Below are 24,373 nucleotides of genomic sequence, written 5' to 3'. Positions count from 1 at the left end.
AAGCAAGTCAAATATCAAACAATGTCAAAATCACCAGTCAGAATTACAGAGGATCTGGCAACTTCTACACTAAAGGACTGGAAGGGTTGGAATATGATATTCCAGGAGGAAAGGGAACTGGGTTTATAAGGAAGAATCACCTATCCACCAAAACTAAATATATTCTTTCAGGGGGAAATATGGTAATTTAAAAAAATAGATGATTTCCAAGAATTCCTGAAGAAAAAAACAGACTTAAACAGAAAATTTGATGTCCAATACAAAATGAAATTGGGGAGAGTGATTAAAAGACCCAATAGAGTAGCAGGAGGGCAAAAAGAAGGGTAGATGTGTCAAGGGAAATAATATAAGGGAGGGTGAAAGGGAGAGTGATTAAAAGCAAAATCTTGGTGTGGAGGAAGAGGGTGAAAGGAGAAAGGGAAGAATTAAAAGAGTAAATAAGATGGAGGGGAATACACAGATGGTAATTATAGCTGTGAATACAAATGTAATGAAATTATCCATAAAACAAAGGTGAATAGCAGGGTGGATTAAAAATCAGAATCCTAGCATATATTGTTTACAAGAAACACATCTGAAACAGGTACACACAGAGTAAAGATAAGGAGCTAGAGCAGAATCTATTGGGCCTCAACTAAGAAAAGCAAGAGTAGCAATCATGATCTCAGGCAAAACAAAGGCAAAGATAAATTTGATTGTGTTAAACTTATATGGTTGAACTGAATCTTTAATTGGTGGTCACCAGGAATTTAATTTCTAAATCCCAAAATGAATTACTCAAGTAAATCAAATTTATGGTAGTTTATTTTATAACAGAGGGAAGATATTAAGGAAGAGATAAAAGGAGAGAGAGAGAGAGAGAAAGAGAGAGAGAGAGAGAGAGAGAGAGAGAGAGAGAGAGAGAGAGAGAGCGAGAGCTCCAGTTTCCCCTGAACCAGTGGGAAATTCTAAGGCACCAGTCAGGGGAAAGGAGTCTCAAGACAATGGGCCTTCTCAGAGATTCACACCTCCAGAAAGGGCAAGGAAAGAAGTCAGCCTTTACACTCACCATAGTGACCATCTAAAAAGAAAGCAATCTGAGGTCTTCTGCATGAGCTCCTCCAGAGGTCCAGTTCCATAGCCAAGTGTCTTCACTCCAAATCTGAGTGTCTGTCTTCCAGACCCTACTCAACTGTTTGTCTTCCCTCCAGCTCCAAGTGGCTATCTTCACTCCAACTCTGAGTGACTGCTGAATCATCTCTGTGTGTCTCTGTTTCCACTATTTAAAGACCTTTATCTCTTGTGTCACTTCCCCTAAATTTTACATCTACCAATCACAGCCAATGCTCCTCTCCAGGACTGCCCACTCTTTCACACATGGGTCACAGACCTTCCACTCAATGTATGAAATGGGTGTTCATACCTTTGTGATTAGTTCACACCTTTTTGTGGTTAGTTCATACCTTTTTGTGGTTAAAATAGGTAGATTTGCTTTAAGTACTGGGTTTACATTTTAGGGATTAGAATCTAAAAACAGACAGGGGATTACAATTTAATCTTCACAATAAAGGAAGAGCTAAATGCCTTCATTGTTACAATCAGGGGAGAGCTAAATCCAATCTTCACAATTCAAAGAGATAAGGAAGGAAATTATATCTTGATAAAAGGAGGTATAGGCAATGAAGTAATATCAGTACTTAATATATATGCACCAGATAGTATAGTATCCAGAATCATAAAAGAGAAAATAAAGGAGCTTAAAGAGGAAATAGTACAACTATTATAAAGATGATATAAATGGTTGACTGGGGTTTTACTCAACCCAGTCAGACAAAATGGTCTTCTTAGGGCCAAAGAGTGAAAATGGCTGTTCTCTCTCTGACTCTGCAAAGGGAATGAGTTAAAAGCCTTCCCAATAAGATTAAGAATGAAACAAGGATGCCCATTATCACCACTATTATTTAATACTGTACTAGAAATTCTAGCTTTAGCAACTAGAGAAGAAAAAGAAGTTGAAGAAATTAAGATATGCTATAAGGAAACTAAACTATCAGTCTCTGCAGATAATAAGATGGTATACTTAAATTTGGGGAGCTGTCCAGCAGTCTCCCTGAAGGTGAGGGTTCCCTCTATCTAGATGTGATGATCCAGTTGAGTAATAGAGATGAGAAGCACTGTGTACTCAGGCCCACGTACATAGGCATCACACAGTGTTCTGCCATAGCATGGAGGTTCATTTATTATATAGGGTTTCCAGTACTTACTTGTTTGGCACACAATCAATTTTCTACATATATATTTCCATGAAACTTAACAACAAGACGCATAGCCTAAGGAGATAGTCAATTAAACATTGTTGCTATAGATGAATGTCATAGACAGGGTGATCTAGAGGTTAATTCTGCCCAACCTAGGAGAATCATTATTACTTTTTGTCAGCTTTCACAATCAATCACAATTACTTAAGAGACGGGTAACAAAACTTTTTGTAGCTAGGTTCAAGGTTAGAGGACAATTTAATGACAGACCAGATTTGGGGTTTTCCTCAATTTGCAAGTTCTATTTTTCTAGTGTTACTTTAAAGTACCTGGAAATGTTGCCTGGTTTCTGTCCATAAACAGTGGAGTGTGTCTTGAAGGTAATTGATGTTCTTGGCTTGCCTGGCTTATAATGGGATTGAATGTAATTCTGTGGAGAAGGAAAAGGGGGGAGGGGGGGGGCAATGGGTAGTGATCTTTGGGCTTTACTTCTGTAAAGGTAATCTTTTAGTGTAATAGTCTGGGGGGATTAAGGTGGGATATATATGTATTGATCCTATAAGTATTTGCTCTCATATTATTTCTCCTGTACTGGGGAGGAAATAATAATCATAATAAATTCATTAGTAAGGAAAGTTGGAGAAAGAGAATTCACAGAGGAGGATCAGTGGGGGCCTCCTTCTGGGGGCTGCCTTGCGGACCCCATTTCCCCAGACTGTGACCTTATCAGCTGATGAGGGTATGATGGCTTCCAGCACTTAAAGAATCCTAGAAAATCAACTTAAAAACTTGTTTAAATAATTAATAACTTTAGCAAAGTTACAGGATTCAAAATAAACCCACATAAATCATTAGCATTTCTATATATTTTTCAACAAAACTCAGCAGCAAGATGTAAAGAGAGAAATTCCATTTAAAATCACTCTAGACAATACTTGGGAATCTATTTGCCAAGACAAATATAGGAATTATATGAACACAATTACAAAACATTTTTTCACAAATAAAGTTAGATCTAAACAATTAGAAAAACATTAACTACTCATGGGTAGGCCAAGCTAATATAAATCCTACCTAAATTAACTTATTCAATCCCATGCCAATCAAAGTACCAAAAAAACTATTTTATAAAACTAGAAAAAATAATAGCAAAATTTATCTGGAAGAACAAAACATCCAGAATATCAAGGGAACTAATGAAAAAAAAATGTGAAGGATGGTGGCCTAATAGTATCAGATCTTAAACTGTAGTATAAAGCAATAATCATCAAAATAATCTGGTACTGGCTAAGGAATAGAAGAATAGATCAATAAAGTAGAGTATGGGTAAATGACCTCAACAATCTATTGTTTGATAAAACTAAATATCACAGGTTCTGGGATAATAACTCACTATTTGATTAAAACTGCTGAGGAAATTAGAAAACAGCATGGCAAAAATTAGGTTTAGTTCAACATCTCACATTCTATACCAAGTTAAGGTCAAAATGGATATATGATTTAAATGTAAAGAGTGATACGTAAAGTAAATGTAGGGAACATAGAATAATTTACCTGTCAGATCTATGGAGAAAGGAAGCATTTATGATCAAATGATATAGAGAGCATTATAAGGTATAAAATGAATAATTTTGATCATATTAAATTAGAAAGGTTTGTTTTACAAACAATGGTAATGTAACCAAGATTCAAAGGGAAACAACAAAATGTGGGAAATTTTTTAATAATATATTTCTCTGATAAAGGTCTCATTTCTCAAATATATAGAGAACTAATTCTAATTTGTAAGAATACAAGTTATTCCCCAACTGATAAATAATCAAAAGATATGAATGGGCAATTTTGAGATGAAGAAATCAAAGCTATCAATAATCATATAAAAAAGTTCAAAATCATTCTTGATTGTAGAAATGAAAATAAAAACAACTCTGAGATATTACCTCACACCTATCATATTGGCCAATATGGCAGTAAAGGAAATGAGGCAAAATTAGGGCACTAATGCATTCCTGGTGGAGTTGTAAACTGATCCAACTATTCTGGAAGGCAATTTGGAATTATGCCTGTGTAATTAGGATTTGTTCTCCAGAAATCTCTTTCCCAGCTTCCCATGTTCTTTCTCATGTTATGAGCTAATACAGGGAGGATATAAGTTTTGTGTCTCTACCCTTGCTTTTTTTCCCCAATTCCTGCTAGGAAAGCTGGCTTTTCTCAGACTTTTACTTTTGTCCTTATGTTTTTTCTACTTCAAGTTATTATTAATAAACCTTATAAAATATAATAATTGGAGTTATTGGATATTAATTTTAATCTTACAGGCCAAAGGACTATAAAACAATGCATACCTTTTGATCCAGTAAAACCATTACTTGGTCTATATCCCAAAGAGAAAAAATATGGGGAAAGACCTACTTGTACAAAAATATTTATAGCAGCTTTCTTTGTGATGGCAAAAAATTGGAAACTAAAGGGATGCCTCTTAATTGGGAAGTGACTGAACAAATTGTGATAAATGATGGTGATGGAATACTACTGTGCTGTAAGGAATGGTGAACAGGATGATCTCAGAAAGAGCTGGAAAAACCTCCATGAACTGATGCAGAGTGAAATAAGCAGAACCAGGAGAACATTATACACAGTAACTGAAATATTGCAGAATGATCAAATGTGATAGATTTTGTTATTAAGAGCACTACAATGATCCAGAAAAATTCTGAGGGATTTATGAAAAAGAATGCTATCTACTCCAGAGAAAGAACTGTTGGAATAAGAATGCAGATAGAATAATATGATTTATCACTTGTTTATTTAGGTATATGTTTATGGTTTTGGTTTTATAAGATTATTCATTTAAAATGAATAATATGGAAATGTGTTTTGTATCATAGCATGTATAACCCAGATTGAATTGCTTTCCAACTCTGGAAGGAGAGAGTGAAGAAAGGAAGGAGACAAATTGGATCATATAACTTTGGGAAACTTATATGAAAACTTATTAAATTTTTAAAAAATAAAATTAATCCTTAAAAATAAATAAATACTAATTATGGGGGATAAAAATAAATAAAATATTATTCTTAAATTCTAAATATTTATAAATATACATTATTTCCAAGCTTTAGGGATTACAGTTCTATTTATAAAAATACACTATTTCCTGGCCACTTGGTTGTACAGTTGGTAGCCAGGACTAGAGATAGGAGATCTTGGATTCAAATCTGACCTTAGACATTTCCTAGCTGTTTAACCCTGGGCAAGTCCCTTAACCCCATTTACTTAGCCCTTGCCCTTTTGACTTAGAGTTATTACTAAGACAGAAGGTGAAAGTTTAAAAAAAAAACTATGATAGTTCCAGCACATTTTTTTTAATTTCTGAGGCTATTTAGGGGAATTACATTTATTAGTGATTTTTCATGCTAGTTTACATTCAACAGTGAATTTCTGTTATATAATTCTAGCCACCCAATTGTATCTGGTAGATCTTAATTTCCACAACCTACCATGCTCATTTTTCACCAGATCATTGCATATTCTGCATTGATTGCAAACATTTATTAAGCTACTACTATGTACCAGACATGTGTAATAAGGAACTATTTTGAATGGTAATTGATAACTCAAGATTTGACTGTTATCTCTTCTTCCTTACTCCCTTACTCCCTTCCTATTGATTCTCTTATTGACCTCTCTAATCAACTCAAGGTTGAATTTATAATGTCTCAAATGAAATACTCTTTCTCTTCTCTATCTTAAGTAAGGGATTTATTGGGAAAGACAGGAAAGGATAAGGAAGTGAAAGGGAAGAGGGTTTGGGGATTTCCCTAATACTAGGATGAGTCTTAGATTGAAGGATGGTGAAATATAGTTCAATTTGGAAAATGGCCAATAGGTCTGGAAGTTCAGTCACTATCACAACAGAACAAGTCAGAGAGAGCTAGACTTTGTTCTTCTTTCTTCTGTCTTCAAAGCCAAAGACAATCTTCAGGCTTCAGTCTCTAAAAGCCAAGAGACATCAGACCTCTTCTGTCTTTCAAGCCCAAAAGGTCCAGCCTTCAGTTGATCCACCTCCAACTGCTCTTTCCCAGTCACATTCCAAATAGAATACTCTCGTTTGAATGACAGGTCATCAGTCCCAGCTATTCCTGTCTTTTTGCAGGCTTTCCCAATTTCTCTTTTCCACAATCCTCCCTTTTCATCTTTGGAAAAAGATGCAACCAGCATCTTATATTAATGGTACTTACCTTGTAGATATATATTTTTTATAATTCTAACTATTTAACTTTTTAAGCCTGTACTATGTTAAATATTCCTTTACCCTCCCAAAACAACAAATTCTAATCTATCTTGGGTATTCTGTCTACCTAATTCTATGCTAAGTTTGAGTATAGGAAAATGGTTTAGGTAAGTAAAGAATTTACATGAATATAGTTTTGAACATAATAACAAATCATGTAACAATTTTAAACAATTTCAACAGTATTTTGAATATGTAACTCTTAACTACTATCTATAAATTCAACTAAGTAAAATTTTCTATTACTAACAATTGTTAACCTAAAATCATAATGTAATCTAACTTCTATACTTAAATATATATGTCTCTACTTCCCTAAGACTTTGAACACATATTCTAAGCTGTCCCTATTGTTAGTCATTAGAACATTAAAAATTATTCTAATATAATTTGTTTGTTAGTACATTAGTATTCACATATGTACATAAGTTGTATCTATACAGAATTACATATGTAAAAATATAGTACGTTGTTCCGATTTCTGTGCAAACTCACGCAGATAAGAAATTTGTTTGAATTTTCCACAGAAATTTATATAAGTGTGAACTTTTTTGCAACTATGCATGTTATATACTTACCCAGTCCATGAGATTTTTCCACATTGTATTTATGTGTAGCATATGTATGTATATATGTGATGTTGACATGTATGTCGCATTCTTACATAACCTCATGATCACAAGTTCAAAATTTCAAAGTCCTTCCATGCCTTTTGATGTTGATTATAGAAACTATGTGTCTTCATCTGTGCTGCATGCCACATTTTGTCTGTCATCACTCTTGATTCATGTACTGTGTCCTTTAATATTCAGGAATATACTGGAACAATAAGGAACATGCATGTGTGTAAGGTTTTTACATGTGCATGTGTGTAAGATTGAAAATTTTAATTGTGCATGGAAGTAAGGTATGAATTCTTCATGAGTGCTTATCAGTATTCATGAGTTGCACTTCATGTGTGGAAGTAAGCTTTTACATATGATCATCTTCATGAGTATGTATAAGTTCTTAGATTTATGTTAAGAATATGAATTTGAAGTTTTCTTATCTTTTGATGTTTGAATTTTTCACAAGTGGATTTATTGTTTGCTGTCTTGTAGATATCTTGGAGATAGAATTTGGATATAATGTGTTTCTTTTGGTCATGGAGTTATGTTTTCATGTTAAATAACTTTGTTACTTTCTTTGCTGTTACTCTTGTTGTCAGAGACTTTGTATAGATCATGTAGAGACTTTTCTTTGGAGCTAATTCTTTAAAATGCATGTTTTCTTTCTGTCTGTTTTACTGGGTATATTCCTTTCCAGAGCTGTTTTATTTGCTTTTGAAACGATTTTTTCTGTTGATTCATACTCTTGTGTGCTTTCCTTTCATAGGAACTGTTGTTGATATTTTTGCTAGGGCTAGTCAACGTTATGGGTGTGATGCAATTTTACATGCAAAGCATGAAACCATGGATCTTTTTGATCAACCTTTATAGATGTTGGGATTGTCATTACAACCATTGTTGGACCAATCCATCTTAGTTCTGTAGAAAGTTGTTGACATATACCTTGTCTCCTGGTTTAATCTTATGCAATGAAAAATCTAATGGTATTCTTTGCACAAGAGAGTCCAGTTTTCTTAGCTTGTCTAATATACTTTGTATCTATTTTCAATATTCAAGAAGAACACATCCCCCTTTTAACATGGACAAGTATGATGGCTTTACTGTCATACCATGCCAAAGTGGCTAACCATATAACATTTCAAATGGTGATATATGCAAGTCAGTCCTAGGTCTTGTTCTTATGTCAAACAAAGCAAGAGGCATAACATATGTCCATTTGAAGTGTGTTTATGAACAGAGTTTCCCCATCTGTGTCTTCAATTCTTTGTTCACACGCTCAACCTGACCGGAACTTTGGGGCTGATAAACTGAGTGATAATTGCATTTAATCCCTAAGTTCTTATAGATATCTTGCAGAACTTGGGAAGTGAAATGGGACCCCGTCCATGTCAATGGTATCAGGAATGCCATGTGTAGGCATTATCTCTTTTAATAGAAATCTCACCACTGTTGCTGTGTTGTTTTTCTTGGATAGACATGCTTCAACCCATCTTGTTAGTCTATCCACAATAACCAATGCATATTTGTATCCCTTATCATTAGGCATGTTGATACAATCAATTTGAATACGTTGGAAAGGCATCTAGCTGAGTGGTCTGCCTCCCAATGCTATGTTCTTAAAATGTACAATTTATCTTTTCCATACATGGTGCTAAGGACTAAGTATGCAAAAGGAGACCTGCCCTCAGGGAGATTGGTCTTATGTGGGAGACAACATGCAAACAAATATATACACAGCAAGCTACATACAAAATAAATTGGAAATAGTTAACAGAGAGAAGGCAGTGGAATTAAGAGAAGGTGGTAAAGGTTTCTAGTAAAAGATGAAATTTTCAGTGGGACTTAAAGGATTCAGGGATGACAATAGACAAAATGAAGGAGAGAAAGCATTCTAAGCATGGGAGGCAACTAGAAAAAAATATGCCTGGAGCTGAGAGATGAAGTCTCTTATTCATAGAACAGCAAGGAAGTCAGTATCACTGTACTGAAAAGTATGTGTTTGGGGAAAAGGTGTAAGAACATTGAAAAGATAGGATAAGACTAGCTTATGAAGGGCTTTGAATGCCAAATAGAGTATTTTATATTTTTATCCTAGAAAATGGATTGGAGTAGAGAGTCAGGCAGAACCATGAGCAAGCTATTGCCTTTGGGAAGAACCATAGTTAGATAGCATAATACACTTGAAAACGCAGGAAATGAGACTAAGAAGTCTTTGGATAGATGTGAGAATAGCTAGCAGAGAATACTATCACAAAAATCTAAATAAGAGAAGATATGAAGAAGGTAATGATTAATGACAGTGCCAAATACTACAGAGAGGTCAAGGAAGATTAAGTTCAAAAGAAAGCCATTCAATTTGGCAATTAAGAGTTCACTGATAACTTTGGAAAGGGAAATTTAATTCAAACCATGAAACAGAAAAGCAGAATACATAGTTTACAAGACCAAGAGAGGAGAGATAATGGAAGCCTTGATTATAGGTGGCTTATTCAAGTTGTTTAGCCAAGGAGTATAGGAAAGATAGAGGCTAGCATTGGTGACATAGTGGCATGCATGCCAAACAGGCACAGGGGAGCTGCTCTGTTCCCCCTCTTCCCAGCATCCAAAGACATTTTTTGCATGCCCTGCCCCTCTGTTCAGCCACCCAAAGTGAACACTTCTTTCTTCTGCTCTCTGGGGTAATATGCAAGGCTCACAGGCAGCTTGAAGTTGCAGTTTGGGTACTCGCCAATGCTGATAAAGGCTATCAAGGATGGTCAGGTCAAGTGAGGGGTTTTTTAAAGGATAGAATAAGCAAAGGTATATTTGTAAACAGCAGGGAAGAAATCCGTTGTTAGGGAAAGATTAAAGGTTAAAAAAAGTGAGGATAAGAGAAGGGTCAATTTATTGGAGAAATCCCAAGAGAAGGGATCAAAGGTATGTACAGAGAGTTATGCTGTAGCAAGAACAAAGACCATCACAAAGAACTAGAAACTAAAGCAGTGTCCGTTAATTAGGGAATAGTTAAACCAGTTATGATATATTATAGAATACTACTGTTCAATAAGAAGGTTCAATGGCTGAGATGGCGACGCAGCAAAGCACTGTGGAGTGCTTAGAGTGTGTTGGAGCACAAAAGACAACACAGCCATCCAATGCAGCTGAGGAAGTCTCCAGGTGTAACAACTTTTCGTGCCAATGAACCCAGGCTTCCAACGCCGAGAGAGTGGGACTGCCTCTGTGCATCGACTTTTCCACTTAAATCTTCTTCACGCACAAGTGTTTTTGTGCACTCATCTATACACCATAGATGAAAACTCACAAAGACAATCGTCATCCTCGGTTACCGAGAGACTACTACTACTGTTCTCTAAGAACAGTTGAAAGGGATGGTTTCAAAGAAACCAGGGGAAACTTATATGAACTGAGATACTGAGTGAAGTGAAAAGAATCAGGAGAATACTTCATATAATTATAACAATATTGTAAAGGTAAATAATGCTGAAATACTTAAGAACTCTGATCAATACCATAATCAAGCACAATTCCAGAGGACTAATGATGAAATCTGATCCTCATCTCCTCAAAGAGAAATGAAAGACTCAGTGTACAGATTGATAAATTTTATGTTTCTGGATATTGTCAATGCTGGATTAACAGCATTAACATTAATTAATGCAATAAAAGAGTTTGGTTTTCTCTATTTCAGCAAGGGTTAGAGAGTAAAATAGAAGAAAGAAAAGGCAGATTTTCATTGACTAAATTTTTTTTTAATTTTTAAAAAAAGAATAAGGACTGAGACTGGAGTAAAAGAAGAGATAGTTGATGAGAAGGTATCCAGTAATTATTTGTTATCAGATTTTTTTAAGATTTTTGTCTCAAGCACATTGCCCCACCTAGCATGTTATCCTGTTATATCAGACAAACCTAAACTTGTCGTCCTTTTCTCTCCAAATTTCCTCCTGGCATATGTTATCTTAATCATAATATGTTTGCTCCTGAAATATTTCTCATATTATTAAATACATCACCTCTTCTGAGGGAAACTCTGACCAGGATAAAGGATGACAGTTACTTCTAATTAAAATAAGAATCCCATGGAAATCCATTAGCAATCATTATAAGTAGTCAAAAGACCCACGCAATTTAAAGAGATCAGAAAAGAAGGCTTTCATCCACAAACTAAGTCTGGTACCTTGACTTACTTCTCCCCAACTTGGCTAATATGTTTGTGTGGCTCTTTCCATGTCAGTCTGGAAACCTAGAAGACAGACTGTCCTAATACTTAGATGGACTAATAAGCCATAGTATGGCATCTCTTGATATATGTCCCTACATGTAGGATATACTTGCCCCAACTATCTCTCCCTCAGACCTGCTTTAAAGTCCAATATTCCCTCCTGGAACTAGCAATACTTCTTAAGACTTCCGACATTTAACTAGGGTAAAGAATTGTATTGCCTGGGAGGGTGGCTTATTAACCAGCTAATTTAGCTAAGGATAATATATGTGTTTATTGAACTGCCACCTAGCTAAGGGTAGGTAGGACCCCAAAGAAACAGGATATGAGAGACTTGCATTTATCAGTGAAGTGGTGAGGGAGATAGTCAGTTATTAATTAGGGGAACTATCCAGAACTGGTAGGACCATAATAAGGTAGAGGGTACTTAGAGGGTTTTCGTTATTGGAAAGAAGGGGGGTATTTGGGGGTGTAGGAGTGCGGAATAGACTATTTACTAGACACTGTGCTCAGATTCTAAAAACAAAACAAATATGAAAGCATACTTGCCATCAAGAAGGTTATTATCTATCAACATGTGCCTACATAAGTGGCATGGTGGATAGAGTGCTGGGCTTGAAGTTGGGAGAATCCAACAAAACAAATGCAAACCTTAAAGAGCTTGATCAATGCTAGCTATTAGTATTAGGGGAGGAGAAGGATAGCAGGATTATACTCTCAGTGGACATTTCCTTTCAAAACATCTGGAATGAATAACCTGTAGATGGTCAAAGGGAGAAAAAACTGAAAAATCCCAAAGGATCACTTGTGTAACTAATTCATAATTCTTGTGCAAGATTGAGAGTTAGGGTAAGCAAAGTGAGTTTTTTAATTGTCAGTGGATTTCTCCTTCCTGCAGCACCCCAATAAATAATTGAGAATTAGCTGTTCTAATCATATGGCTTGAGCCAGAAAGGACCTGGGTGATCACTTACATGAACTCCTATATTTGAAAAAGGTGGAGCTGAGGCCCAGAGTAGCGACGTGAATTGTTTGTCTTCTCATAGGGAGTAAGTAGCAGTGGCAGAATGGACCCAGGGACTTAGACTCCAAAACTAGCATTCTTTCCCCTCACCAAACTCTTAAAGTTGAGAGAGAACAGAATCCCATAAATCTGTGACTTCAAAGATCATCTAATCCATACCACACCTGGGGAAGAATTTGCTAAAAATTTGTCATCTCCTTAATGATCTCCAGTGAAAGAGATTTCATTTCCTCCCAAGGAAGTCTATTCTACTTTTAGAAAGTTCTAATTATTAAGGAATCTTCCCATGTATCGCGCTGAAATCTTCCTCACTGCAATTATCACCAATTGCTATCTTCCAAAGCCTTTAACAAGTTTTACTCTCCCATTCTACATGACAGTCCTTCAAATATTCAGAGACATCTGTTAATATCCCTGAAAGTCTTTTGTTTTTCAAACTAAACTTCCCCATTTCCCTCAACAAATTCTCATATAGCAAAGACTTCAAGTTCCTTCTAGGATATTTTCTAGACTGTCAACACCTTTTCTAAAATTCAATGCCCAGAAATGAATTCATTGTTGTTGCTCAGTCATTTCAGTTATGTCCAACCCTTCATGACCCCATTTGGTGTTTTCTTGGCAAAGATGCTGGAGTGGTTTGCCATTTCCTTCTCCGGGTCATTTTACAGATGAGAAAACAAAGGCAAACGGGGTTAAATGTCCTGTCGAAAGCCACATAGATAGCATGTGGCTGGATTTGAACTAAGAGATTCCTGATTCCTATCCACTCTATCTCTATCTGCTGCACCACCTCACTGAGCTGAATACAACACTTCAAATGTGGTGTCATCATAACAGAAGATACCAGAACCATCACCTCACTCATTCAGAACTCTTCACTTCTATTAATGAACCATAAAATTGCCTTGAAGGGCACCATAGCTTTGTGGACAAAATACTGCTTTTGGCATCAGAAATACCAATGCTTAATCCCTGCCACTGAAACATACTACTCTATGACGAAGCACAAATCACCAACTATCTCAATACCACCAGCAACTCATTAAGACTATAAATTACAAATGAGTTTAAACACATCAGTTGCAGGTACTGGAGATCTAGCCTAAAGAAGAGGAAAACTCTGGGAAGAATGTAATGATTGTCTTAGAGTATCTGAATGAATGGTTACCATAAGAAAAAAGGTTTAGACTCATTCTTTCTGCTCCATAAAGGTAGAACCAGGCACAATGGATGGATAGAACAGAGCAACAAATCTAAACTTGATGTCAGGAAAAATCTTCCCAACAAACCGAGCTGCCCAAAGTAGACTGGGTTACCCCAGGAAAAAGTTCATCTTCCCTCATCAGAAATCTTTAAGCCATGGATGAATGGCCACCTGTCAGTTATGCTACAGTGGTGATTCTTTTCATGTATGGGTTGGATTAGATAGTTGTCATGGTCCCTTCTAACTCTAAATTTTGGCATTCACTTGAATTGGTTTCCATACCAGAAGGTCCAATGAAGTCATAGATCCAGGGTCAGTATTACTATTTGCATTGGATTTTTTTTGTTGTTTGCCACTTCACACTCCTGATTCAGATTGAATTTGGAGATGATAAAAATCCTCAGGTCTTTTCCCTTGAGACCTTAATTGTCTAGCTATTCATTCCTCATCCTAAACTTGCCCACTTGATTTTTTTTTAACCCAAGCATTCAACTTACCTTTATGACTATTCATTTTCTTCTAGGAACAGGGGACCATCCAAGACCAATAGTTGTCTATTCTATTTTAAAACTTCTCTGGGGATACCTGACTTTGTCTCATTAGCTTGTGAAGAGATTCTCCTTTACATCCCTGTTACAGTTTAAGTCTATTTCCTCGTTTAAAAAAATTGAAGGGAGGCAGAAATGAGCATAAGGACAATAGAAAGAAGATGAGTTTCCCTTGGAAAACCTGAATCATTCCGGCAAATTCCATGTACATTTGGCTCAGTTTTCCTGTTGTATAGACTTCACCCAGAAGAAAATAGGTCTCTCCTCTTCATTCCTTTCTTTCCCATGCCAAACACCTACCTAATTTCAGAAAGGAGGAGAGGGGGAAATAGGATAAACATTACAACTTCCCAGAGAGAACTCCCCCTCACAGCCAGTGAGCTATGTTACAGGTCAAGTCAAGTTAGGTCAAGGAAGTGCTTTGAGTGTCCAATACTCTTGATTTATCCTGTCAGCTGAGAGCTGTCAGGCCATGTGGTGAGTGTGGCCAGTGCATCCAGGCCAAGCTAAGGAGGAGACGGTGTTGGTTTAAATAAGGAGATGTATCATGTTTAGTTGAAAGGCAATGTGCATATCCCACTGGGTGATTATTGATGTCATGAGGAGCAAAGGATGAACAGTATATTAATGTAGTTAACTTATGCTCTGGGCTATTTTTCTTTTTCAGATTTTATCTATGAAAACAAATATTTCAATTCCATTCACACATACAACTCCTTCAAAGAGAGCACAAGGAAAAGTAGCTAGAGGAAACAAAAAGAGAGCTGTTAGATAATCTGTGGCATCTGATTTTCCTCATAGAAATGATCTTTCTTAATGAAGCTTGGATTTCAGGCCCATCCTATCCAGGACATGCCTCTAAAGGTATATCCTTGGAAAGCATCCAAAGGAAAATGAACAATACTTTTCCAAATACCCCATTTTTTTGTGGTTTTGGATGATGAGAGGACGATTTTTTTTTTAGCATAAAAGATGCCAAAGCTTTTAACTTGTGCGTCACTAAAACACGTGTTGGGAGTTGTCCTTATAGCTGAGGGAGGAGTGAAGATAGGTGAGTAGAGGGGAACAACTTTATAAAGAAGCAATTGAACTCATTTCCATGTCAGCAGCACACCTTCCCAGCAAGGTCATCTGTCAATCCCACTTTACTACTGGGTTCTACAAAAATTTGGGAGCACCCAGACTCAATGGCAGAGAGGATTATCTACACAGAACCTATACAGCCTTTTCTCTTAACCATTAATCAGCATTCTGTCAGTTATAAACAAGTTAATTTGGCAAAAAAAAAAAATCTGGCTTTAATACTTCCCCCACTCAGATTTTGATTTCTCTCCAAATAAGAAGCTTAACTTACAGCAAGAATGAATCAACTCTCAATGCAAGAAGACAGCAAAATGGTCTATTCAGGCTTAACCCAAGGCATGCAGGCAAAAAGGAGCAGTAATGCCAGTCCAGACATGAGTTCCTTTTCCCCATTTTAATGGGGGGGGGGTGCTAACCTCTGAAACCCAATTACAGTCACTCACATATCAAGTATGTTAAAAACTTTGGGCTGACTCAAATACCAGGTATGGCAACTCCAACTGGCTCAGTCATCCAGGGAAGCCAGAGCGAGCCCTGGACTTTCTTACTTTCCATGGAAATAGATGCTCCATGGAGAAATTGTTGCATGATGTGGAAAGCCTACAGCATCTGGGACTGAATGTTCAAGTTGGGGATTTTCCTCCCCCATCAAGCCCTTGAGTAGCCACATAGATCATTATGAAGTCCATTATTTAACTTAACCCCCTCTACTTCCTTTCCACCCACAGGCAAAAAGAGTGAGGATACAAAATGGATTTGCCATGGATTGTTATATGTCAGCTGAAAGAGACTAGAAGAACAGTGAGGAAAGATATTTAAGGAAAGCACAAACATGTCGGATATCAAAACTCACATATGTCTTAAGTGAAAGATAAGTTGAACAAGAACCTAAAAATCAGAGGAAAGCCTGATGAGGGAGATAGTAGTAGTATATGTAATATAGATGATTCAAGGAGTGGGGGGGTGGATATTTATCCTAGTATCCCCAGGAACTAGAATAATGACTGGAAATTAGCCAGTATTTAATAAATGTGAACACTGATTACTAATATTATTATTGCCCTCTCTAGGTCACCAGAATGCAGTACGTAATAATAAATAATGATAATAGCGAGCATTTATATATCCCTTAGAAAGTTTGCCAATAGTTATATATATGTTCTCTCTCAATTTATTCTTACAACAACTTCATGTGAAAGGTGCCACCATTTTACAGATGATGAAACTGACTTGCCCAGGGTCTTTTGAGGCAGGATTTGAATCCAGGTCCTCCTGACTGCAAGCCTAGGACTTGCCTAGATAATCCCACAAGAGCTTAGATGGTTTTTACTATAATTCTAAAAGCAACAAACTCATCGAACTTTATCTTTGGAAGAGCACACACACAACAAGAGTGTACGATCATAGTTCCATATCTGCAAAGGACCTCAGAGGTCATCTGGTCCAAACCTCTAATATTACACATGAGAAAACTAAGACCCAGAGAGGTCAGTGACTTGCCAAAGAGCATGCAGGTAATAAGTATTAGAAGCTGGTCTGGTACCTAGGTCATCTAACTCATGAGACAGTGTGTTGTTGTATTGTTGTGTATTTTATTTGTTGTATTTTTTAGAGAAATCAAACAAAATCAGCTTATCTTTCCTTAGATTCTGCATCCACATTCAGAAAAAAAAATACTTGGAATACTGTCCTAAACCATGCAAAATTTGTGGCTGAAGAAGATTCTGAGCACTTTCAAAAGGAAGAAAAAGGCATCTCCAGATGATTCAGGAAAATAAATCATTTAGAAAGAACTGAAAGTTTTACTAAAAATTCTTTTTCCCATTTTACTTACCTCTAATGTCAGAATTGTCATATTGGATGAAAAGAAAAAATATGATTTATCTGAAAAATCAATCCAAGTGTTTCCCTTCCAGATTCCATTCCTTGTAATAAATTTTACATAGGAATAAAATCATAGGCACAGCTTTCTCATAGGAAAATTCCCAAAGAAATGAACCCAATACACCATCACCATGCCTTCAACAAGAGAGTAGGACTCCACTTTTTTTTTTTAATCCAGAATCCATCTGTGTGCCTGATTCTCTCAGAGAGTAGTCACACAAAAAAGGAGCACAAAGATGGCAGAACTGAAGCCTTATGAGGAAGTCATTCCAAAAGAGACTTCCAAGGTACTATTCTCAGAGCTTCTATGATAGGGGTCATGATCACAGCCAGAGCTTAGGGCTCAGATTCAGTGAGAGTCACTTTTGACTATAATCTAAGATGGCCATGGAAACCAATGGCAGGGAAAGGAGCCAAGTTCAGGCAGCTAGGTTGCACAGTGAATAGAGTGCCAAGCCTGGACCTGGGAGGACCTATTATTAAATATGACCTCATTCACTTCCTAGCTGTGTAACCCTGGACAAGTCACTTAATTCCAATGGCCTAGTCTTTGTTGTTCTTCTGTCTTAAAATTGATACCAAAACAGAAGGTACAGATTTTTTTTTAAAGAAAAAGAAATGGATCCAAGGCTATGTTGGGTACAAAACACTGGGCCAACAATGATGGAGCCCCAAACAACAAACAGTCACTGACTCTGCTCTGGGAAATATTGTCCTACATCAATGAGTTGGAAGTTATTTTACCAACTTCCCCCAGTCTCTTTAGAGATAAATAGGATAAGAATAACATAGAGTATGGGGCAGCTATGTGGTACAGCAGAAAAAATGACATCCCTGGAGTTAGAAGGACCTGAGTTCAAATTTGATCTCAAACACACATCAATGTTACCCTGTGCAAGTCACTTAATCTTGGTTTGCCTCAATTCCTCACCTGGAAAATGAGATTTGAAGAAGGAAATGGTAAACCACTACAGTGTCTTTACCAAGAGAACCTAAAATGGGGTCGTGAGGAGTCAGATAGAACTGAAATGATCAAACAACAACAAAATGATGTATAGTAGATTAAACATCAGTTTTAGCCCCACCCCAGTAGCTAGTACAGTGTCTTGTATATGATACCTCCTTGATATTTCTAATTGAATAAGAAAGAATAAATATGAATGTGAAAATCATAATTGATGGGCAATAGAGTTAGGAAGTGGCAGGACAGAGACCCCTCTCAAAAACCTCCAATTAGCTCAACTCAAGTTTACTCCATGACTCCAATACACAGAAAGCAAATCCCCTAGTTTCCCCCGCAATGTTCAAGTACAGTTTGGTTTGCTGTTTTAAAGAACCATAGAGAAATATAACTAGCCAGACAAAGAAATAATAACCTCGGAGGGTTTGGGGTATGCACCCCTGCTGCAGAGATTTACACATGATCATTAGGTCTCAGCTCAGGAAATAAGAGAGTCGACAAGCCCAGAGATAGGGCACTGTAGTCTGACTACAATGTCAGAGTCAGGGAAATCCAGAGAGCAAACAGGAACATGGGTCTCAAGTTCAAAGCCAGGAATTCACTGATCAGAGTGATACCAAATCAAGGGACTAGGCTGGAAAACAGGTTCACAGAGCAGTGAGTCAAAAGCCAAAGGGATTTACTTAGAGGAGAGGCAGGAAAACTGCCCAGAGGATATAACAGGGTGCTTTGAGAATAATTATTTCCTTCATGCAAAGAATCTGCCCAAGACAGTGCATTGTTATGCCTTCCCAACCCCCAACATTCACACATATGCACAGCTGAAGGTAAAATGGTCATGGGCTCAGAGAAGTATCTACATCTAAAGTATCATTTATTAGCATTCTTTGGGTGCCTCACATGGAAAATATATTTTGTTTGTAAAAAAAAAAAAAACAAATCTTCCACTATTAGCTCTGTGACTGAGCAAGCTTTCCCACCCCTTTTGATCTTAGTTTCCTCATCTGTAAAATTAGGAGTTTGGGCCCAATTGTCACTAATGTAAAAATTAAATTATATTTATATTATATTTTATGAGGTTTATTAAGGATTATTAGAAATCAAGGAATAAAGAAGATACAAAAACACACACACACACACACACACACACATGTGCTCATGGCTGATTAGCCAATTGAGAATCCCCGTGCTTAGCTTACCATTAACTTCCTACATCATTACAATTGAAGCAAAGAGCGGTAGGCGTTACTGCCAGTTAAATACCAATTGTGATCTCCCTTACATGGAGATTCAGGTGAGACTATAGGGAATTCTGGGAAATACCAAGGACTTCTGGAGATTGAAGTCTAGGGTTCAAAATCTCCATTTTTACATACCCCCTGAGGCCCAAGGAAGACTAGTCTCTCCAATGGATCTTGTAAACATACGAGCTATGAAATTACAATAATTTGAGGATAAGAGGAAAAGAGAACAAAACCAATAATTGCCAGATGCATTGACAAAAAGCCAGTTAGGGGGCAGTCCCCTTTGGCATAAGAGTATACATACAAAATAAATGCATTCAAACCCCACACAGTTCAAATCACCACTTCCCAAAGTTCGCTCTGGATCTTCTGGTACAGCTTGTGGTCTGTGGAGGCATCTTCATGGTGCCTTTTCTAAACAGTTCACTTTCTGGATTCAGAGAGGTATCATGTTTCTTAACCTAAAATTACTCTCAAAAGGAATTTAAACTTTGCAAATTTAAAATAATAATAATATTTATACACTAAGATCACTTAAAAATCTGGGATTTTCTATTTTAAATTATATGTGGATGATTATTGACTAGAAATATTATAATACTCTTTCTATGACAATTCCCCAGCTTCCATATATTAGGTCACCAGGAAGCAACTAACTATTTCTCCCCCAGAGTTCAAAAGGTAACTTTTAGGGGCTGGTTTTTCTAGTACTGATGTTCATGAGTCTCCATCAGTTTTCCCGCTTATCAGATTGTAGACTCAATTAGTTTTTAGAAAAGAATATTTATCAAGGGGGTATAGTAATAAGAATACATTCACAAAACCCCTCCCCCAAAAAATGAGCACACTCTGCAACTGCACACACAATGTCCCAAAAAAATGTGCTCAAACTAAAGATACAAAGGTAAGGAACATAAATGACAAAGGGATACCTGCCTTGCATGTTCTGGCACTATAAGTTTGTTTCTCCATTTGTAGAGTCCTTTAAAAGTTTCCCTAATATATATCTCTCTACTGGACTCAGAAGATCAAACATCTTATTTTAGTCCATAGCCAGCATTCTCTCTACCACGAACAATAACACTACCTAAAGTCACTTCCTCACTCTGGTAGCTATCCTTCTGTATCCATTTGTGTCCATGTTTATCCTTGGTGTGTCTTCCCAAGTGGATGGATTCCCCACTCTTCCCAAGTGGATGGATTTTCTTCCACTCATCTTTTCTCTCCAATGACATCCTCAATTGCAGGATTCAGGCATCTCTAAGAATGGGAAAAATAGAGATACCTGTGACTGTCTCATTCTTCCACCTTCAATCCTAGATCTAACAGATTACCTAAAGAATCTCCACCCCTCTGTATTAAATTGCTGTTCAATTTCTTTGGCTATTTAAAGTTCCTAAGGGTATAGATAGCTTGTTTGGAAAGCCAATCAACTATTTTCTTCTTGATACAGTTGATTGAGTTCATTCCTCACAAAAAAATCTCTGAATGTGAACCATCATATTTACACATTTAAATTTTCATCATGACTTTACACTAATTACAATCCATTAATAGAAGTGTGAATGTAGAAGACTCCTCTCCTCCTAAACATCCATCACTACCATCACCCACTTTCAAAGCACAAGTTGTAATAACAAATTTTGAGGGCCTTCTTTGAAGAATATATTCAAAATGTATTTCCTAATAATTGACCTTTAGCTATGATAGATAAATGGCAATAAAATATACATATATGTAAAAAGCATATTTCCTAGTATGTATATATATATATATATACTCCAAAGATATATTATATATACATATATATATACATATATATGTGCTCATTTCTCCTACTAGGCAGCTGTCTTCTATGTACAATCACACAATATGCCTGGAGCCTTCTTATTTCTCCTCAAACTATTTTTCTCAACTGTTGCTAAAATAGGGAGACAACTACAGATTTATTTTATATTCTCGTTAGAGAACAGAACTAGAATCAATGGGTGGAAGCATATTTGGGGAGGATAAACTTTCCAATAATGGAACAGTAAAATAATGATCTTCTCTTCACTGGGGGTATGCAAAGATTTGAATGACCACCTGTCATATATATTATTCAGAGGATTCAGAGGTATTCGGGAAAGGGAAGGCTAGGAACTCAAGGCTATTTCCTCTAAGAATATTCTCAGGTATTTAATTCCAATTTTGGAGGAAATAAAAACATTGTAAGAAAGAACTAGCTATTTCCACTAGATGCAGCTGCTTTATTGTCATAAGAGAAAAATTTGAAATCTGATATTAATTATCTCTGATGAAAAACAAATTTACTTTCAAGTATTATGGGGGAAGGGAAGATTACCAGATGGAAATCCTGCTAATACTCACTTGAATTCTGTCATCTCTGACTATTTGGGGTGGGGGGGTTGATATTCATTATCTGTTGGGTTTGGGGTTTGTTTCTAATCCAAAGAATCATTTGGTTTGGTCACTGAATGACATTGTCACTTATAACTTATAAGTAACTAGCTATGCCCAGCCTGTTACTTTCTTCTCGAAAAGAAAGATACTGTTTTCCCTGAGGAGTAACATTAGATATGGAGCTCAAAGATCCCATTTTCTGGGAAAGCCAAGTGAGACTAGAAAAAATCTGAACACTCTCCTTATATTCTTGTAACCAGGGAGAATGACTACATGTATAAGGTACTAGAAGAACTATCAGGCAGGCCCAGAACTGGGAAAAGTAGAAATGCAAAGGAGTGTTCCTTTCTTTCATCCTTATCTCTAGATCAAACAGATTTCCACTTAAAGAATATCGGGGTATGTTGTTATTTTTATGGTTTTCATTCCTACTGTTTCTTTGTACACCTAGCACAGCTCAGTGGTATAGCAAATAGCATGCTGGGTTTTCTTAACTGTAAAATAGGGATAAAAATAGCACCTACCTCTCTGGGTTGTTGTGAGACTTAAATGAGTTAATATTTGTAAAGTACTTAGCACAGTGACTGATGCAGAGTAAATGCAATATAAATACTAGTCATCATCATTACTATTACTATTATTATAACCTCTGTACTAGAAATCAGAAAATCTGGTTCTAGCTCTAAATGTTATAATTAATTAGACCTGTATCCTAGTAGCAGTTATTTCACACACACACACACACACACACACACACACACCCCACCCCAGGTCCCAATTTCTTCATGTATAACAGGGTTGGACATGTGGAGTTTAGGTGATATATGGAGTTTCTTCCAAGCCTAGATCTTATGATCCTGTTATTTCTAAAGTCTCTTCTCTCAAGTTCTATGTTTTAATATATTTAGTAAAATATCTTACTGATGAAAATCAATACCAATATAGTTATCCCTTGCTATATCTCAGTTTACTTATCTCAGTTTCACTGTATCGTAGGTTTTTTAAATATATATGCATATAAAATTCTATATCATGGAGTTTTTGCTATATCATGGGACCAATCACAGAGCTGTGTTCTGTATCCCAGATGCTGACTGGTTCAGTGTTTATAAGAGTGTGGCAAAGGTTAATAAGAGTGTGGCAAAGGTTTATTGGAGAGTGGAAGGTTTATAAAGCCTTAAATATATATATAAATAACAAAAATAAATGTAACACTGCTATTTTGTGGATTTTCACCTATCATGGGGGTCTCTGGAATGCAATGCCCCCAGTAAGTGAGGGATCACTGTACTATCTACTATTGGTCTCCACGTTATTAATGTACTGGGATCATAAAGAAGCTATTTGACTTACCCAAGCCAGCAGTTTGTCTGAAAGGAGTAGAGTTCTAAATTCATTTCCAACTCCTCCTGAGCTTTGCTCCCAATCTTTGCCGACTTGGAATCATGGCCAAGTATGGTATAAAATCAAAACACTTCAAAACCCTGGAATTATATAGAATTCTATCTTAGAAAAGTTTAATCATTGCCAAGCACTCACCATAACAAGGTGGCTGATAGAGGCCAGAAAATGCCAAGCCAACAAGTACTTCATTTCTTTGCCAATCAGATAACCATGGTAGTCAACCATAAACTCATCTACAAAATGCTATACAGGAAGGTGAGAGAAGATTCCAAGCAATGCTGCCTCACAAAATACTGAAAAGCAGATGAAGAGGGAAAGAGCCAACAAAAATGGGGCCTATGCATTAACTAAGTCAGGTCATTTTGAGAACATTTGTAATAAGACCTGAAAATAACAAATATGATAAGTCAGAAAGATTTGTCAGCATTTTATGATGATCTTTTATCTCAATAAGGACAATGACTTCACCAAGTTTTATGTTCTATCATGTCACTCAGTACTTGAAATTCTATTTAAGAAAGTAGTGATGAGAAAGTAGTGATAAGAAAATAAAGTTGGCAAACAATAGCATTTATTAGGCACCTCTTGTTTACTAGATAGTAGGGATACAAATACAAAGTATGAAAATTCCTACACTCACTTATGTTCTAAAAGGAGAAACAATATATATGTATATATTATGTATGTTAATAGATAATAAATATAAGAAAAATAGATACAGAAATACAAAATACCTAGAGGAGAGTGATCAATAACATTTGGGGGAATCAGGAAAGACTACATGTAGAAGGTATTGAGGAAAGTGGTTGTTCCTGACCCATTGCAGAGGCAAAATTACTTTAGAGTAAATCAGGTTTGAATTTTTAAGACATCTCAAATGTGTAAGTACTAAAGCAGAAGGCATGAAGATTCCAAAAGAATAGAAACAGATCTTAAGTAATAAAGTTATAAAAAATGGTAACCAAGAAGACATTGTCAACTATCATTATACCTTATTTCTCCTCTCGAGGACATCTTTATATCAAGAACCTCCTTAATGAAAATATGAAATAAAAAGAGATGGATGTCCAAAGATAATTTTCTACAGTAGACCACACATTTTTCTTGTCACACTATTAGATTGTAGAGAATTTAAAAATTCTATCGTATCTAGTTGATTAATTTTGTAAAAAAAAAAAAGTTACCTTCTATCTTAGTGTCAGAGAGAGAATCTTAACCCAAATCTCCCTACTCCAAATCCAGAACTTTTACAACCATACC

The sequence above is a fragment of the Monodelphis domestica genome, chromosome 3, assembly GCF_027887165.1.
Source record: "Monodelphis domestica isolate mMonDom1 chromosome 3, mMonDom1.pri, whole genome shotgun sequence".
Taxonomy (NCBI): Eukaryota; Metazoa; Chordata; class Mammalia; order Didelphimorphia; family Didelphidae; genus Monodelphis; species Monodelphis domestica.
Note: the sequence above shows the minus strand (reverse complement) of the source record.